Consider the following 17,999-nt stretch of genomic DNA (forward strand, 5'->3'; position numbering starts at 1 on the left):
TATGAATAATGATGCAACGAATCAACATCGTAATCAATCGTAAACAAAAGTACTAGCTAAAGTCATGAAAAAAATGCAAACTATTAAGGTCATAATTAACTATTCATACTTCAATACAAGTAAAATGTATACATACGACAAATTCTCTTCAATTAACAGCAGTCGTATCAAGCAGAATCAACGTAACATCAAACTTACCTGATCGAAGCTATTTCATGAATTTCCTAAATTCCGCCAATTTTTACGAATGGCTAACGGAGTGTGTGTCACTGCGACTCTTAAACACCAACTGACGAATTTCAGGCTTGTACCAGTCTTACGCCAGTTTCTCGAATCAAGTCCCACCTACAACGCATCCCGATTGGATGGCGACGGACTCTGGTCATTTGATCGAACTGTCAATCATAAAAATGTCAGTCTGTGTGTCCCCATGTACTGTCCAGCCTACCATTGTCGGCTTCCGGCTCTTTGAAGTTGTCTACGTCACGTGTTCCCATGTACAAAGATTCCCGCCAGATTTCCACTCAAGAGCTCAAACAAAGACTGGGTTACGTAAGAGGATTAGCCAACTTAGGCACTTGGAAAAACAAAGCTTACCTGGCTCCACTTACAGACTTATAAATACATGTATAATACAAGGGGTTGGGGTAAAACATCACAATGAGACTCCAAGCTTCGTCCAGATACTCGTCCAATTTTTCTTCTTGACTCAGCAGCAGGCATTTATCGTGTTGAATTTGACTGGGATGATCGTTTTGACATCCATATCAATCTTTCTTGATCAATTCTGTAATTTTTTCGACCAAGTGTTTGGCAAAACAGGAGACTAAATGGGCTTCTTGTTCTGACCATCTCGACTTCATCATGATAACTTCTTCTTCCACAGTCTCCTCACATTCCATGTCCAAAGTTTCTCCACTAGGTACAGAGGGATAACAGTCTTCCATAGCTTCTAATAGTCTAGAATGACTTCTCTCAAACTGTTGATTTCTATCGTATTATCGAATTCTGCATACAGGATGACGTTCACCGTTTCATCAGGGACTCGTTTTGCAAACTGAATTTCCACACGAATTTGGCCTGATTTTATAGGGTGGAAATGTCCCTCGTCGCTGCCTTGGTCTGGAGTGAAATCAAAAGCCCACAAAGCATAGCCTCCTGCATAATCTTCATACGCAATACAGTGACTGGTGTTAGTTTTGCCATCGCGACTGACTTCGATCTTGGACACACCAAAGTGTTGAAAGTAGAAAGGATTTTTATTGGTAGCTCCGTTGAAGGCTGTATTGTCGACGATGCCAACGATCAAACGTTTGGGTAACTGTCTTTGGAACAGGTGATCTTCGATCATGGATCTTTGCTCCTTGCGAATGGTGAAGGTTTTCACTTCCACGCCTCGTATCGGATACTTGGCGGTCGTTCTGCTCAACGTGTGACTAATGTCGTTTCCCACTTTAGGTAACACTTCCACACGGCGTATGTAGAGTCTGGCTTCTTGGATTTTGGTTTTGTAGTCATCGGCACTATCAGCCATTAAATGGAAAGCGGCACTGCTACGATTGAGTCTCAAGCGGACATCCACCCCGTTCAGCAAATATTTCTCTTGTAACCACATGTCCAAATGCAAACGATCCATCAGTTCTAAACTCTCTCCGTCTTTGATTTTGTCTCTTCTTTCTACAAATCCCTCATTGTGGTCTTTCTTTTTATCAATTTCAAATTCTTAAAACTGGCCCGCATCGTCAGGTTCCCAAAACACGCAGGCATTGAGATGAGTGTTCTTGGCGTCTATTCCGTACGTCAAGAGATTTTCCAGGTAGGCACGGTAAGGGTAAGTATCCATGCTGCTACTGACTAGTTTGTTATTCAAGTACAAGTCCACTCCACTGAACAAGGAATGCATGAAATTGTTGACGCGAGCTACTGCTTCAGTGTCTATAGGACCTCCTGTCTTATCTAGAACTTTGACTTTGAAGTACAAGTAATTGCTATAGAGATCGATGTAATCTTCGGGCTGTCCTCGATGGGAGCGGAATCGGTCAATGAGGAGACGGGATGAAATTCCACCCACTGGGATTCTTGCATCGTCATCATGGTGGGTGGCATGGCAAACAGATCCAGTTCCGACTTGGAACAGGCGCAAGACTCTCGGTGCATCATTGTTTCTGTTTCTCAATAATAGAAAACGTCTAAGTCTCGAACGATTCTTGTTTTCTTCGTCTTTCTAGCTTTAGACGTGTGAAGTGTGGTGAAAGGGTGTTTTCTTCGTCGTCTCTTTCTGCCTTGTCCTTGTTGAATGCCTGACTCGGTAGCGTACAGGGCATTTATAGGTGTTTCTCGTCGGCTCAAAAGGTCTTTACCCGTTTGCATCAAGACATTTTTGCCTGCCCTCATGAAAGCTTCTTTAGGGTTTTGTTTGTCGATGATGACATTTTGGACAAATTCCTTGCCTTGTGTCAATGCCGCATCTTTCAAGGCGTGCAAGCCGCGTGTTACCATCGGTTTAAAGACTGGGGCCACCGAACGAAAGGCCGATTTTAGCATATCTCCTAAACCGTGTCCTCGCTGTCGAGCAACCCTTCTGTACACTGGATACATGACTTACGAATCGTGAAAGAACCGTTTTCTAAAATGGAGTTTCACCGTGACTTTTCCTTTGGTGAATGAAATATTTTGTCCTAGATCTCCTTTTATAGCAATGTTGACATTGTCCAAATACGACTTACTGACGGGCAAATAATGAGGATGTACAAATTCGCGGTGTACGTGATAGGTGTTTCCACCTTCCTGGTAACTGGTCGTGGCACTATCTACTTTGAAAGGAATGACGCGCAGTAACGGTACGGAGGTATGTCCCACCACGTTGTACTCCACCACATCGGAATACACAAACATCAAATTCAGTCCTTGGTTCAGTTCTACAGGGAATCGAAAAAACTTGTAAAATTCCGTATTGCTGTTGATCTTCGGTTTAAAATTTGGAGCCATTTTTGTGTCTCCACCTAAAATATCAAACAAATCACGATTAAAACTGATGGACAATGGTTGGGTATCCTGAAATTTCATCAGTAAGCGACGAGCCACTTTATGGTAGTCCAGGGTGACACTTTTTTTGATTCTGTTCAGGGCTTTGCCAAAGGCTAACTCGAACCTGCAAGCAATGGTATCCACCAAATGTTGGCCACTAAAATAAAACCCTGAATAAATTTTCAAGGTGTAGATATTCAAGGGTGGATTGTTGGATGGTCTTGTGTCCCCTGAAAACCCGATGTCATTCATGGCTTGTTGCAATTGTTCGTTCAGGATTTCGACCTCAAAAGTGTTTTGCTTTTCAGTGATGTTTTGGATTTGTGTAGGGTGAATCATTTCCACTAAAGCCACTTCCCAATCGGCTTCGTGATCTAATTGGATGGCCTGAGGTAATTTGGCCGTGTAACAGCACAACGTGTTGTTGGGAAACACCTCCATGGAACTGTCACTGGGTAAGGTTAAGTAAAATTGGTTTTGGTGACTCATAATTCCAGAGTTCTGTGGCTGTCCGAGGGGTTACTGGACGTCAGAGGCGTGTCTCCGCTCAAAATGGGATTGTTGTTGTTGTTGTTGGAGTGGTGACTGGCACTGACACTGGACACAAGGTTCCCGTTGTTTCCGTTGGAAGAGAATTTCAGGGAGGGATTGGGAAGCAGGTAACCGAAGCAACTGCTCGATAAAATGGTCCACAATTGTTTGTCTCCTTGTTGCAAACTCAAATTGGCGATGGCTGCCCCGATGACACAATACACCACGAAGATTTGGCAGAAAAAGACGATTTGCATTTTAGGCATACGTTCTCCATACCACACCCACAAGGGTTGTTTTTGTAAATCTTGCACAGAAGAACTGGGTGAAGGAGTGGTTGCCGTAGCTGCGTCTGTGTGAAAGGGCATGATGGTCATTTCTTTTTATAGTCGATGACTTGCGAAGCGTTGATCCAAGAATCAAAACTGGGTGGATATCCTTTCCAACGTACTTTGACTTTTTTGACACGTCGTTTGCCCACTTTACGGGTTCTGCGTTCGAGAATGCTTTCGATGTCGTACACGTCGTCTTCTTTTTTGGTGACACGTTGTAACTCGGGCAAATAAAACGTTCCTTTGAGCACTTCTCCGTTCATGTCTTCCAATTTATAGACGGCAGGATGACGGCCATGCACTCGTCCAGTGACACGAAACAATTCGGTAGTCCAGTTAGCTTAGTAACCTTTGTCGAAAGTGCTTTTGGTTTTGCCAATGCGTACCCAGTCTCCTACGGCCAACACTCCACTTTTCTTGGGGACAGCCCTCGTCGGGGACGTACCAAACAGGCGCTCATACACCAGCACTTCGTTCTCGGGAGTCACCTCTTGCGGGGCACGTCCAATGCTTCGATGGTAAGATTGGTTGTACGCTTGCACCAGGTGCGGTAAGATGTCGATGTACTTCAGAGTGTGGTGATGCGTAAAATATTTCCACATGCGTTCTTTCAAAGTGCGTTGAAAACGTTCCACGATGCTGGCTTTGGTTTCGGGATTCTCGGTGGTAAAAAAATGAATGTCACGTTTCTTTAATTCTTTTTGGAAAGCTTGGTTTAGAAATTCGGTATCTTTGTCCGTTTGCCATCGAAGAGGGTGACGACCGCTTTGTTTCAACACCCGTTGCAGGGCTCGCACTAACTCGCTGCTCGATTTGGAAGTCAAGGGTACAACCAGGGAAATTTGGAAAAGACGTCGATGACACAAAACAAATATTTGTAGCCACGATTATAGCTGGCTAAATGAGAGATATCGGCTAAATCGGCTTGCCTTTGATGATCGATGCCTTCCACTCGGGTGCGACTTCTGGAAAACTTGCGTCGAATGGGTTTGTGTAAAGTGTAGGAGCTTGTTCTTGTAACCATCGTTGCACTTGAGGTAAACGGAGACTTTTCAGTCGAGTTTTGGCAGCACGATACAATTTTTGAACTCCTGCGGAACCTGCAGGATGGGACGGATCGTAGTAAATGCTGGCTAACACCTTCTCCAGTTTTTTGTTTCTTAATAAGGCACCCACTGTTCGAGGATGCTACTTTGGGTGGGACGAAAGGGTGGTTTGCAAACGCATTTACGTGTCCGATGGGTTACGGGAGTAGAAGTCGAAGGCAGTGGTGGTGGAGGTGGCAATGAAATGGCTGTAACAAGATAACCGGGTGGGATATTTCGGATTGACAACAGAACACGTTTTGACGACACATATATATATATATGGTTTAATGTGGTGATTTATATGAGCAGTAGATTATGAAGATGTGTGCGTATTTATAATCCAAATATTGGATTTATTTAACATAAAACGCACAGATTCAAAGATGGAAATAAAATACGAATAAATTAGTTCAGTAACACAAAAAACCCCCCCAGGATAAATGATTCAATAATGGAAAGATGAATATAGTTCACTCAAATAGTAAACGATGTAAGCTTTCTACTCATAGTAAAAATGTATTCGCTCAGGTAGCGAAATTATGGTGCTAAACACAAGAACGGATATACCATCTATCTGTCCAGTCCTGAATGATACACTGGGTCTTACTAACCCAAAATTAGCCTACAGCTAATAAAATACATGTATGGTGATACACTCCGTTACCCGTGCACCATATCCGCTCCACATCTCCTACGAATCAATTTCACAACTGCTACAGACTCCGGACCCTCGGAATACTATGATCACTCGGAACATTAGATCCTCCTGACACTCCAAATATTAGACCCTCCGGACACCCTGGTCCTTTGACGGCTCTACAGCTGGGTCACCTTAGTCACTCTTGACATTAGACACTCCGGACACTAGACATTAGACACTCCGGCACCTTAGACGCTCCGGACAAACGGACGTTTCTACACTCAGACAACAACGGTTACCCCGGATATTCCTACCCTCAGACAACACCGGACACCCCGGATATTCCTACCTTCAGACAACACGGGACACCCCGGATATTCCTACCCTCAGACAAACATCGGGCACCCCGGATATTCCTACCTCAGACAGCTGAAAATATACCCGATACAGTGTACTAAACTTGATACAGACATAATAACGTAAGGGCGTCATACATGGTAAGTTATAAAGATTATATTATTATGGCAATTACAAAATGACAGGTTCAATAGTAAACCTTACCCTGCTCGATAAGACTATAGTAAACAATTCTTTAAAAAATGTAGCTTTACATTACCAATATAAATCCTGTACTACTTTGCAACAAGAATAAAAAAATGCACGCATTATGCTGTATAAACAAAACTATATAACAAACACGCAAAAGTAATATGGTAATGCACTAGTTATCACTTAAGACCGAAAAATTACCTACCCCTACAGCTGAGTTGTGCGAATCCTTTAAGCAGGCCGCTTGCTGACAAAACCATTAGTATTGTAAAGACCCTTTACATACAGTAAAGTATTTATGCGTTTAGACTTTTCGTTTCGCCGTATCGAAAGCACCTTGCACGAGTGGCATAGGACGAATCATACTCACGATTTCGAAATACAATAGACCATATACATAATCACCCTCGGGTATCGTTGTACAGCGAAAAAACGAAACCCGAGTACATGTATTTAATGAATAACATTTACACCATTCTGTGACAATGGCTTTGATCTTCTTTTCTTTTTTCATTTCTGCTTTCCCTTCTTTCTTTTTCACTTGTGTCGAAGGAGGAGCGGACATCATCTTTTTAACCCAAGCTTTCATTTCTTCTCGTTGGGGTGTGGGGGATGGGGTCAACAAGGATGTTGCAATCTTACTAGACATGGGAGCTGCTGACGGTGTTTGAAACTCTTCTCGCATCTCTTCTTCAGGTCTTCGTGGGGTAGCATCTCTGGTGACCCCTGGGGATGGTAGTAGTGGTGTTGGTGGTAGTGATGATGGTGCTGGACTTTCATCAAGGTCTTAAAATATTTCAGAGTGGGTAGAGCTGTTTCGTCTAAAGCTTTCTGGTGAAAGAGTTGCAGTCGTTGCAAGAGTTGACCGTACTTTTGCGATTTTTCTGTTTCGGACAAATCTTGGCGATCCATCAAGGACTTCAATTCGTGTTGTAAATGGGACATCTCGCTCAAATTGGGATTGAGAGGCAAATGCGGATTGCGTTGTTCTTGCCAACGATGGTATTCCATCCATCGTTTGTAAGGCACTAAAGCTAGTTTTCGTCCTTCCATGGGATGTCAGGGGTTGATTCTGAGATCTTGGGACTCCAGAGGGCCTTTTTATCTTGCTCCCATCAGTCCTCCCAACATGGTTCCCAAGAACCATTTCAGCAATGGACCTAACAAGAGGGGTAAAATTCCTCCACGTTGGACCAACGTCTTCTTCTTTTGACGAATGGCGATTTTCTTTTGAACCATTTGGCGAAGAACGTGACGATGTTTGCCTAAGAATTGTTTCTGGTATTTGGACAAAGGGATCGTACCTTTCAAGACGTTCAAACAACATTCGCACACGGTATCGATAACCTCTTTGGAGGCCGTTTGAATGAGTTTTTTTAGTAAGGGTGGAGAAGCTTTGGACAGGACAGATAACATGTCTCATGTTTGACTAAACGAGGAGGCAGTCCTTTCCTTTTCTTTCCTTGGGGCTGTTTAGAAGAGGGATGTTTTCTGGAGGGTGGCATCTTCAGGAGCACCAAAACACTGATACCCCTACTTAGTCACAGGCCTTTTTTATACTGGAACGCGTCGCCACTGATTGTCTTTACTTCGTGTCAACTTCAGGACAGGCATGACACGTCGTGCAGGGTAACGCAACGGACTAAATCGAGCCAGTTCTTGCTTGGACAAATCCAGTAAACTTTGTAACATGCCCTATCTTTCTTGGACTTTGATTTTGGGAGAAGGTACTTTGTGAGCAGCGACCACTGCCACTAAATTGGAGGGTCCTGCTACTGGAGAAGTTCTTGGGGTCATCAACGGAGAAGTGGATGAACCTGAGGCTGCCGGTGACGCGGTCACCGCCGTTGCAGGTCGTGGTTTGCGAGTGTAAGGTTGCGTCCTGGCCGAAGTGCCTCTCTTGCGACTAGTTTTCTTCTGTGGACTTTTCTTTTTCTGGGGACTTTTTCTCTGTTTCTTTTTCTGGGGGCTTCTTTTCTTTCTCCGGGGTGGTGTCTGGTAAGAGGAGGGTCCCGCCACTGGAGAAGTTCTTGGAGACACCGGTCTCCTTGGGGACTTGGTCTTGACACCGTTGCTCTTTTTCTTCTTCTTGGAGGTTCGTTTGACTTTTTTCTTGGGGAGAAGTTTGGGAGCATTAGGATCCCATCTTAAGAGGAAGCGAATGATGACCCCTCCTAGAGTACCGCTCCCTCCAGGTTTCAAAATGATTTGTTTTTTGGTTTGAGTGTCGATGCGAGGATCGGCCAGTTGGGTCAAAGCGACTTTGTTTCTATCAAAAAAGCGTTTGGTTTGATGAGGAATCTGAATGAATCTTTGTAGTAATTGACGTGCTGTCACCGTGAACCATCGTAAGACTTCTTTGAGACTAGCTTCTAAGACACGAGCTCGTATTTGTGGATTTTTTTCTCGACTGATGCCATACAAGGCACGAATCAATTTGACGGGAAGATGCGACTGAAGGGACGTCATGTTCAAACTGTGTGAGACAGATGAAAAATGTCTGAGGTTTTTATAGATGTTTTTGTTGAGTGAAGTTAAGTCGAGGACGGAGACGTGTACAGGACAGGCCCTCCGTCTTGGCCCCAGTGGTGAAACAAGTGGGTACGAAATCGCAAATCATCCGTGGTCGTAGGTTTCAAATCGACGAGTAAATAGGCGTGTGGAGTTTGAGTGGCATCGTCGTACGCCTGAGTCAGCCAAGGCGTTCCTAACTGTTTGGCTAAGACTTGCACTTGCGATTTATCTCGAGGGCTTTTAAACAAGACCACGTAATGCGCATTGATACTGATGGTGCGATGGGCTTTACTTTGTTGAAACAAATTTTGAGTGATGTAAACGACACTGACATTACGGTGATGCCTTTGCGCGTGAACCACAGTTTAATTTCTTCTTCGTCTTCTCCTAACATGTCGTCGAAAATGACCAAATGGGTTTGACGGGAGTCAGAGACGATGCCGTCGTCTTCTTTAGGAATGCCTTCCATAAACACGATGGAATCGCCTTGACTTTCTCGCAAGAGGCTGTACGCCGATTGCCACTCTTTGTAACACCACACGATGCGTTGAGGTGGACGATCGATCAAATGATGTTTATGTTCGATCAAACGTTTGACGAATTCGGTATTGCCTGAACCGCTAGGTCCAGCAATGAGCATGTTAAAGGGATGGCGAAGATACAAAGCGTCCCAACTGGCACGATCTAAGTGTTCGTCGATGACTTTGACAGTGGAGGAAGAGGGAGCAGAGACAGCAGAGGTAGCCATAGTGTTAGGAATGTCACTTGTGAAACGAAAACAAACAAGACAAGAGTTTATATACTTTTTTTCAGAACACGTTTATTGAATGTTTTAAACATGAATACGAAAGACAAAAATACATAAAAGCCAAAGGCTTAAGTACAAGGATAAAAGGCACATGAAAACCATCAACGTGGAATAGAAACCAGTGTCTGTACAACATGTTTTGGGTAATGTTCTGACCAGTTCTATAGGGGGTAAGGTCACACAAGTGTCCTCTCGAAAGGGTCTTTCAGGCATTTCCACGACAGTCCTATCCTGGGTTACGGGTTCTTCTTCTTCTGGCACTGTCACTAACACAGGTTGAAAAGTAACTTTTTTCCTTGAACAACTCTCGTGCATACTGGGCCACTCTTGGGTCCAAGCCTCAAAACCGCCTTTTTTCCAGTCACGGACATCTGTCCAATGGGGGTGTAAGTCACAAGCTACACACACATCGTCATACACGTCTTCGGTAGCTAAAAGTTGACGAATCTTTTTTTCCCGTTGAGGTCGAGAAGTATCCAGATGAAAACGCAAGGCTTTGAGCAAAAGGAGTCTTTCGTGACCATTTAAGGACATTTGGGTGGTAAGTACTGTTCGTAAAGAGTCCACAAGGAATCGGCTGGTAAACGAAATCCCAGAAAACAAGTCACTAAGACACACACCACTTGTAATAATTGATGGTAATGATCCACTGTTTGAATATGGTCATTGAGTTCCTTCCACGGAATCTGTTTAATCACATGTGATAAAAGTCGTGGCATGGCAGCCTGTTTTTATACCCTCTTTGTTTCGGAAACAATACACGTACTTTCTACCCAGAGATCTTCGTTCTCCAGTGGGGAATCTAAATGCTCCAAACTGTAACCTAAACTTCAAACTTCGATTAGAAGTTTCCTCTTCCTCTAAGTAGATTCCACGTAAAATATGTTGGTAATCTTTTAACTTGTCTTCCTCAGTGCGTTGCACTAGGTGAATCTCGAAGTAACCAAAATTATCAACACGTGGATCATCGGTGGCTTGGAAGTATTGAACAAGGTCTGAGAATTGAAACAATTTCTGATGAATCAGTTGTCTTATACCATTCAGGTACCAGTGGTTAAACATCTGGTGACGTAACGGATGCAACTGTTCTTTACGTTTGACTTGTATTTTGACCAGCTCTCGGTAAATGCGTTCTCTCAACTCCACAGGCAAAGCACGAATGTTCTCTAGCAAAGCATCCATGAATAGGTCAGTCAGTACAATTCACAATCTTCTCCTAGAGCAAAAGTAATCCACATAGTGAGTAATTTCTGACCACTGCCACCCAGGGTAACGTCCAAGAATCTCACTGAACTCTTTTGATGTAAACGGTCTAGAGTAATATAATAGGACGAATGCACACTTGACCCAGAGAAATCTAACACACTTGTTGACTTTTTTCACTTTCCTCTTGTGAATTTCTCGGCACAAAAGTTCTACAGTCAGCCATTGAGATTTCACTCTGGCAAGCCCCTGCCAAACTTCCTTGTAAATCTTCTCTTGCAGTTCTTTAGGTAATGATTCAATATCGCTTTTGAAATGGAGTTTAAATACTGGTCTCGGTGATGTCCAACATTTGACTCCTAGCCAATCTGGTTTCTTCTTCGTCAACGACATGGTAAGTTACTTCAATGTCTCGGTCCCACTAAGGGCAAGTAATGACAATTCGGTGACCATCGAGCATGTTCTAGGTAGGCCGAATCTTGTGGTTCCCAGTGGTGAAGTGACACACCGCAACTGAAGCATTTGACTTTATCCCCTTCGCCCAAGTAGAAAAATCCGGCTCTGGCTATTTCTTCGGGGGTCGGTCCTCCCAGATACTTAGGCCATTTTCCTTTGAACGATTGAAGACGATTTTCAAAGTCGCAGTATTCCGACAAACGCACGGGAAACGAATATTCGTCTTACACAGGTTCGTTTCGATGAGGGTTGGGTGACATGGACAGGAGTTTGCTCAGGGCTGGATGACATCCGTAGGGAGGTAGACGTGAAGGTGGACATCCACATTTAAAACGAAACCCAGTAAAGTGTCCAAGAGGACGAGCGGCATCGCTTTCGCATCTCTCAGGTTTGACACGCATAGCATCACTTTCTATGATAGGGGTAGTGAGAACAAAGTTCCCATGATGCTTTACAGAATCGCTAAGGTCACAACGTACAGCATCGTTCCCATTGCAAGGCTCACAATCGCATTCCACTTCCGAAGCCCCAAACTTGAATTGTGGCTGTCTGAACTTGTTTTGTGTTTCTCTGAAAGTATTCATCTTCTTCGCTTGGTCTTGGTAGTCACGATGAACTATCGATCTTGACCATAGCCCCTTTTTATACTAGTCGCAATGCAGTCTCAAGCTTGTACATCGTTCCTTTTTTATGTCTAGTTTTGGAAGGCACCGTCTCTAAGGTACCGTCATAATTGTACCGTAGTGTAATGGGTGGAAACGCCATACAAAGGTAAGGGCAGTGAGGAGACCATCGAGTATGTTCCAAAATAGCTGAATCTTTATACATACATAGATCCATTCGTAACTTCAGTCCGCAAGCGAAACACTGTACTTCGTATCCCAATCCAGACTTTGGTCCCAAGTACACAAATCCTGTTCTAGCTAAAACATTCGAAGAAGGTAATCCTTCCCTATCCGTAGGCCATGCTTGAAACGTTTCCAATCGACGGGCACAATCACAATAGTCAGGTAAGAAGTCCGGAAAATGGTAGGGTTTGAACTTGGAGTTCTCACTGGATTTATCACTCGATTCTTGCTGTGGCGAAGTAATACTTCTGGTGGGTGGCTATCCTCTTACAGCCTATGTTTTATACCGACATGTCCATACGGCAAAGTAAAGTGATTGGGAAGCCGCACTCGCTTCTGGTACACGATTTGATAGACTTTTTCCAAGGGTTGACTGACGATGTGGTGAGTGGGTAAAAGTACAATCTTGTTGGGCTGATAGGTAGTCACTTTAAAGTGTTCATCGTCTCTAGACTGCAAGGCTTCTTTCAATACCCCAAATTTGACCACTCGACTGGTGCGATAATTCAGAGTCAATCCTTTCACTTTGCACGTCGTGTGCACTTCTCCTTGTTTGTCACGGTATTCGTAGCCGTAATTTTTTGGACCACCACTGACGAAACATAGAATCTTGTCGTCGGGGTGCTCGTCTGTCCAGGCTCCTAAACGGTCTCCTTCGATGTCAGGGTGCTGTTGACTCGGGTGATGGATGTAAATGCAACTGTCCGTGTCAAAGTACAGGACACGTTCCCCTAACAGTTCTAAACTTCGTACCATTTTAAGCGAGCATGAGCTGTCACATAAGCCGCAATGATGACATTTCCAAAGGGATCGTCTTGTACAAAGTCCAGATCTTCTTCGTAATTGACCAAGATCAAATTCTCGCGAACGACGTCCACGTGTTTCATGAATTTGGTTTTGTCGTGAATCATCTGGAAATAGCGAGAAGGTTCTGTCAAATATTCTGTCTTGGGTAAACACGGTCGTTGTGCCATTTTGCCCCACAAGCAATTTAACATCACTTTGGCAAACGATCGCCTGCCTTCGTTTTTCTCGATGTAATCTAAAGTAATGCCTCCTTGTGCCCAGTATTTCTCTTTGAATGTCTTTTGGTCTTCGGGAGTGTGACACCAGGACGGATAGCCACTGGCTTCTTGCTTCAGTTTCAAAAAGGCATCCACGTAGTCTGCGAAAATGCCTTTCTGCGTGGGGTCACCCTTGTGGTATTGTTGTGTCTTGGGAAAGTGGCAAATTTCGTACACTTCTAACAGTTGGTATCCCATGTCCAAAGCTTTGAACAATTCTACGCTGACTCACGTCCCCGTCAAAGCCCGTTGTTCCTGGGTGTGCTGACAAGGTTGATCTTGGTTGCACATTTCGGCACAAGTACGGCACAAAGGAAACATCAGTTTGCCTTGGCAATGGTGAGGTAAGACGGGATGGTACAAGTCTGTTGGAGGCAAAACTTTGCACTTGATCAAGCCTTCGTATTGTCGAATGTTTTTCAGGTCAATGTGTTCCGTGAACAATTGCGGGTGTCCTGCAGGAAAGCGACAATATTTGCACACGTAGGGATACAGCGAACACACGTCCAAGTATTTGATTTTTTCTCCTTTCTCTTCGTCGGCTTGGTACAGCAAACAAGTGGCATTGGTCCTTCCTCCGTACAAACTATCCCTTGGGTTCAGGGGGTCCATGGACTGGTAACTTTCCACGAGGCGTTTAAACTCGGGATCGGTTTTCATACGGTGATCGTATTCGTGTTCCCACATTTCCACCACTTGGTATCCTTGATGTTCTAACTTTAGGCGTCGCTGACAAGTGTCCTGGTACAAGTCTTCCATGGTCCGTTGTAAAAACTAATTTTTAGTGCTACGGTCAGGGTAACAGATGGGACATCCGTGAAATAAGCAACCGTTAAACTCGTACACGATCTTGGGGTTTTCTAAGTCCCACCCATCGACCGAATGCGTTCCGATGGTCTTTTCGCCTCCTCCGTTGCGGGCATGCTGAATCCATTTGTCTTCCTTGTCGCACAAGTAATGTATCCAGCGTAGGGCTTTGACCGATTATTGACGTTTGACATAGTTGGTCGTTTGAGGACTGATGACAGCCACGGTGTTTTCAGGCATGAATCGTTGTCGGTAGACTAAGGAACACGCTTTGGCAATGGTTCAAGCTTCTTTCAAAGGATAGACCCCTCCGTGTTCCATGAACAGTTCTCGAAATTTTCCACAGCAACGCCGTAAAATGTTCGCGTCGGAACGACAATACTTTAGCATTTCTTCCTGAAAGTCGAAAGGGTCGGAGGCGTGAGCCTGGTACCAAGCGTAGAAAAGCTTCTCGTTGTTCGGTACGCATGTTGTCAGGGTCGTAATAGTGAGCCTCAGGCAAATGGGGTAGAACGGCGTGTTGATTGGCTTCGGTACTGAAAAAGTGAGGATAATACCCTTTAGCCATTTCTGTCATTCCAAATGTTTTAGACATTCGGCTCAAAGGCATGGCCAAGTAACTCATCGAATCTTTAAACTGTACTTGTCCCACTTGCATGAAAATGATTTTGGCTCCGGTCACTTTAGGACGCTCGGTGCCTTGTTCCGTATAGTATCTGAGAAGAAACTGTCCATCGTATCCGGAGAAATTGTGAGCCATCACGGTGGCATGACGATGACAATCTCCGTAACGTTCGATGTCCTCTTGGCTCCACGTCTTGTCGATGGGATCTAAAACCCATCGGGCGAAATCGGCTAGCGTGTTCGGTCCCCGAAAGATTTTTTCACGCCCTCCGGGAATCTTACTGCAGTGAGGGCAATGACTGAAAATAGGTTCTTGAATGCACTTTTCGCACGCTCAATGAGCCACTCAGAAATTAGGAATGTGAATACCGGTCTCTTGCATGCATTCGAAATCGAAAAAGATGAAATTGCCTTTTTTATTCTTGTGACCGTCCTCTTTCTCTGGTTGGGATTGGTATTTTTGCACGTAGCATTGGTGTTCCAAGTCCACGATGTGGTGACAAATGTGACATTTTTTCTTTCCTGAACATACGTGTGCCTTGGCATTATTGGTACGTATGCCTTGTCCACACGTAGAGCACAGTCTCAGCAGTTGACAAGCACATTTCTGCTGTGAACCTTGCGTCTTCAAATGTTGTTGGTAACAGGCAGGGCTGACAAACGTGCGCAGACAAGCAGAGCAATGCACTGGTTCTTGCCCTTCGTTCAGACAGGGTGGAGAGGCCAAACATCCTGGGCATTTCGATCCACAATGCTTGTGTTGTTCTCGATTGTTATAACCATAGTCACATTTCTCAAAATAATATCTGTATCCCAGGAATCCGGTGATTCTGGTAATGGTATCGAAATGTTCATCGTGATAATAGACATGAATGTATTTTCCATCCTTAAAGTCTTTCCCTCGAAACAACAGAGGCCCACGCATTTCTTGAGGGTGCACTTTCAAGGTGTAGCGTGGAGCTAGGACATCTTGCAATGTTTGCATTTCAGGAATGCCACAGGGTGTGTCTTTGGACAGGCCGGCTTGTTGTAACAGGAGTTCTGCTTCACTTCGTTGTTTGGCTCGGTCCGATTTTTGAATAGTTTTCCAGGCTCTTTTCCATTCTGCCGTGTCGTTTTGTTAGCATAGGTTCGTTCCACCACGATAGCCCTGGCTAAACACATCTGGTCTTGAGGGTTGTTAATTCGGACGAGACTCTTTTTGGTGCTGCGAAAGTCGTTCACCAATAAGATCTTTTTGCGGCCAGTCCCTTGAGGAGGAGAGGCGTGGGTCATGTCCAGTGTGGCTTTTCCATCGGTGATGTCAAACTTGTCATTGGATTGTTGCACGTGTTGAATCTTGTCCATGACTTTGGAAGCGGTCAATTCTGCAGGGCTGCTAAACTCGATCCAAACAGGGGATTTCAAGCCGTCGTGTTGTATGGAAAGTCTCAAGCGATCGTCTTCTTTGGGTTGACATTGTCGCTTGAGTGTGGTGAGCAAAGAATCCCACATCTCGGTGATGAACCCTTCTGCTTTCTCCAAGGGTACGTCGGCCTTGAAATCTTTAAACTTCACCGTGTAGGTGTAAGCCGTGGTTCTAAATTTTCTAGAGGAGCGCTTTTCCGTCTCTCGAATGGAATAGTATTTTTCAGGGTTGACTAAGGGTGACGAACTTGGTTTAGAGGTTTCAAATTCTGGTTCACTCATGTCCTCTTCAAAATCACTGGCATGAATTTGTGCCAAGATTTCAGCCCTGGTACGAGGCGATAGATCACGTTTCTGCCTCTTACTTTCTTCTTCTTCTTTCTTCTCGAATGAATATGATCGTTTCATCTTGAGTGCAAAACGTCAAATGACTCAAGTTTAAACACCACAGACTAATTTATAGTCTTGGCAAACCAGCGTATATAAAAAGGGTGTGTGTCTTGTCCTTTCACTATTCATTTCACTCTCAAGCCGAGCACAACGATGGAAGAGACTACCCAGATGGAACGTTTCGTCAGAGCTTTGCGAGGGGTCATTAGAAAATTCTCTTCAGACCAGCCGACGGACTACTCTCCTTCCTTTCGAGATAAAAGTCAAGATACTTGCTATATCTGTCAGAAGAAAGGGCATTGGTCTTCAGAGTGTCCAGACCGTCAAAAAAGAAAAAAAACGGGTTAGAAAAGACAAAAGTCAAGATACCTGTTATTATTGTCAAGAAAAAGGACATTGGTCTCCAGATTGCCCAAAAAAGAAACAAGAGGAGTCAGAAGAAGAGAGGGATTCTTCAGAGGAAGAAGAAGAGGAGGAAGAAAGCAGACAGATGAAGAAAAAGAAACAGGAGAAGAAAAGAAGAAGGGAAGAAAGTGAGGAGGAAGAGGAGGAAAAGACTGTGACGGTGAAGAAATTCAAAAAACAGAGAGACTAAATAATGAGACAGAAGAAGTCTATGAACTTTTTAAAGTGCTCTGTTGTGAATTGGATTGTAAATATTTATAAAAGAATAAATTAGGTATAAAAAAGGTAAGTGTCTTTGGTTTTTGATTTTAAAATAAGAACGTACACTCACACACATACACACGTACTATAGGGGTAAAATGTTTTTTTTTTTTTTTTTTGAGTTTGAATGGATGTTGGGAATTGAAAGTCTATCTCTTTTCGAAAGACGTAGGTGGCCCTGAAAAGGGCCTTTTTCGGTGTAGGGGTGAGTTTAAGCAATCAACTTTAACTGTCTTAAGCCTTTGCCACGGCCAAGGCCTACTTCTGGACTGCGTACTGTTGATGATGATGATTTGGTTGAAATCACTAAGGATGGCGCGTTAGGCTTAGTCACAGGGTTGGAGTGTTTAGCTCGGGAGGGTCGTATTCTCTTCGGTCGTAATAAAGAAGTCTGATACATTTGTTTCAGACTTCTTAACTCCGCTAAAATGTCTAACAGTATCGTGACCGTTTGATTTTCACACCCTTGTTTCTTTGCTGCTGCTTCTTCTTCTTGTTTTTTTCTTACCTCTTCTTTTTGCTGTTGTTGCTGTAGAAGAAAAGCTTGTTCCGCTTCCTTTTGCTGTTGTACAAATTTCTCCAATTTTTCTTTCTGTCTCTGTCTAAAATTCTCCACGTGTAGTAATGAAGAAGAAGGTACCGGAACAAATTCTTGCGAGGTAAGAAAATCCACAAAATCCCAATTCACCTCTTCTGAAAGTAAGTCCGGGTTCCCTTGGGTGGTCTCAAGTGCTGGTGCACCCCAATTTATCGTTTTCTGAGTTTCCGTCATGTTGAATAACTGTCGCATGAATTGACTGCCTACAGGCGCTAGCGAATCTATATAGACCACGTGACGTCACAGACTGCTCTCTTCGGATTGGATGTGGGCTGACTGAATTTTGTAACGCGTGTTTGGATTGGTCAACAAACTCAATCCGTTTCAATCCTTTCTCTCACTATAAATAAGTGCAGTTCACTGCATTGCTTCACTTGTTCTCGGCGCCTCAACATGTGGACCGATGTGCAATCTTCAATCCTTGTATCTTCGATGATGTTCAGGACG

The sequence above is a fragment of the Sinohyriopsis cumingii genome, chromosome 17 (assembly GCF_028554795.1).
Source record: "Sinohyriopsis cumingii isolate HCF-2022 chromosome 17, ASM2855479v2, whole genome shotgun sequence".
Classification (NCBI taxonomy): domain Eukaryota; kingdom Metazoa; phylum Mollusca; class Bivalvia; order Unionida; family Unionidae; genus Sinohyriopsis; species Sinohyriopsis cumingii.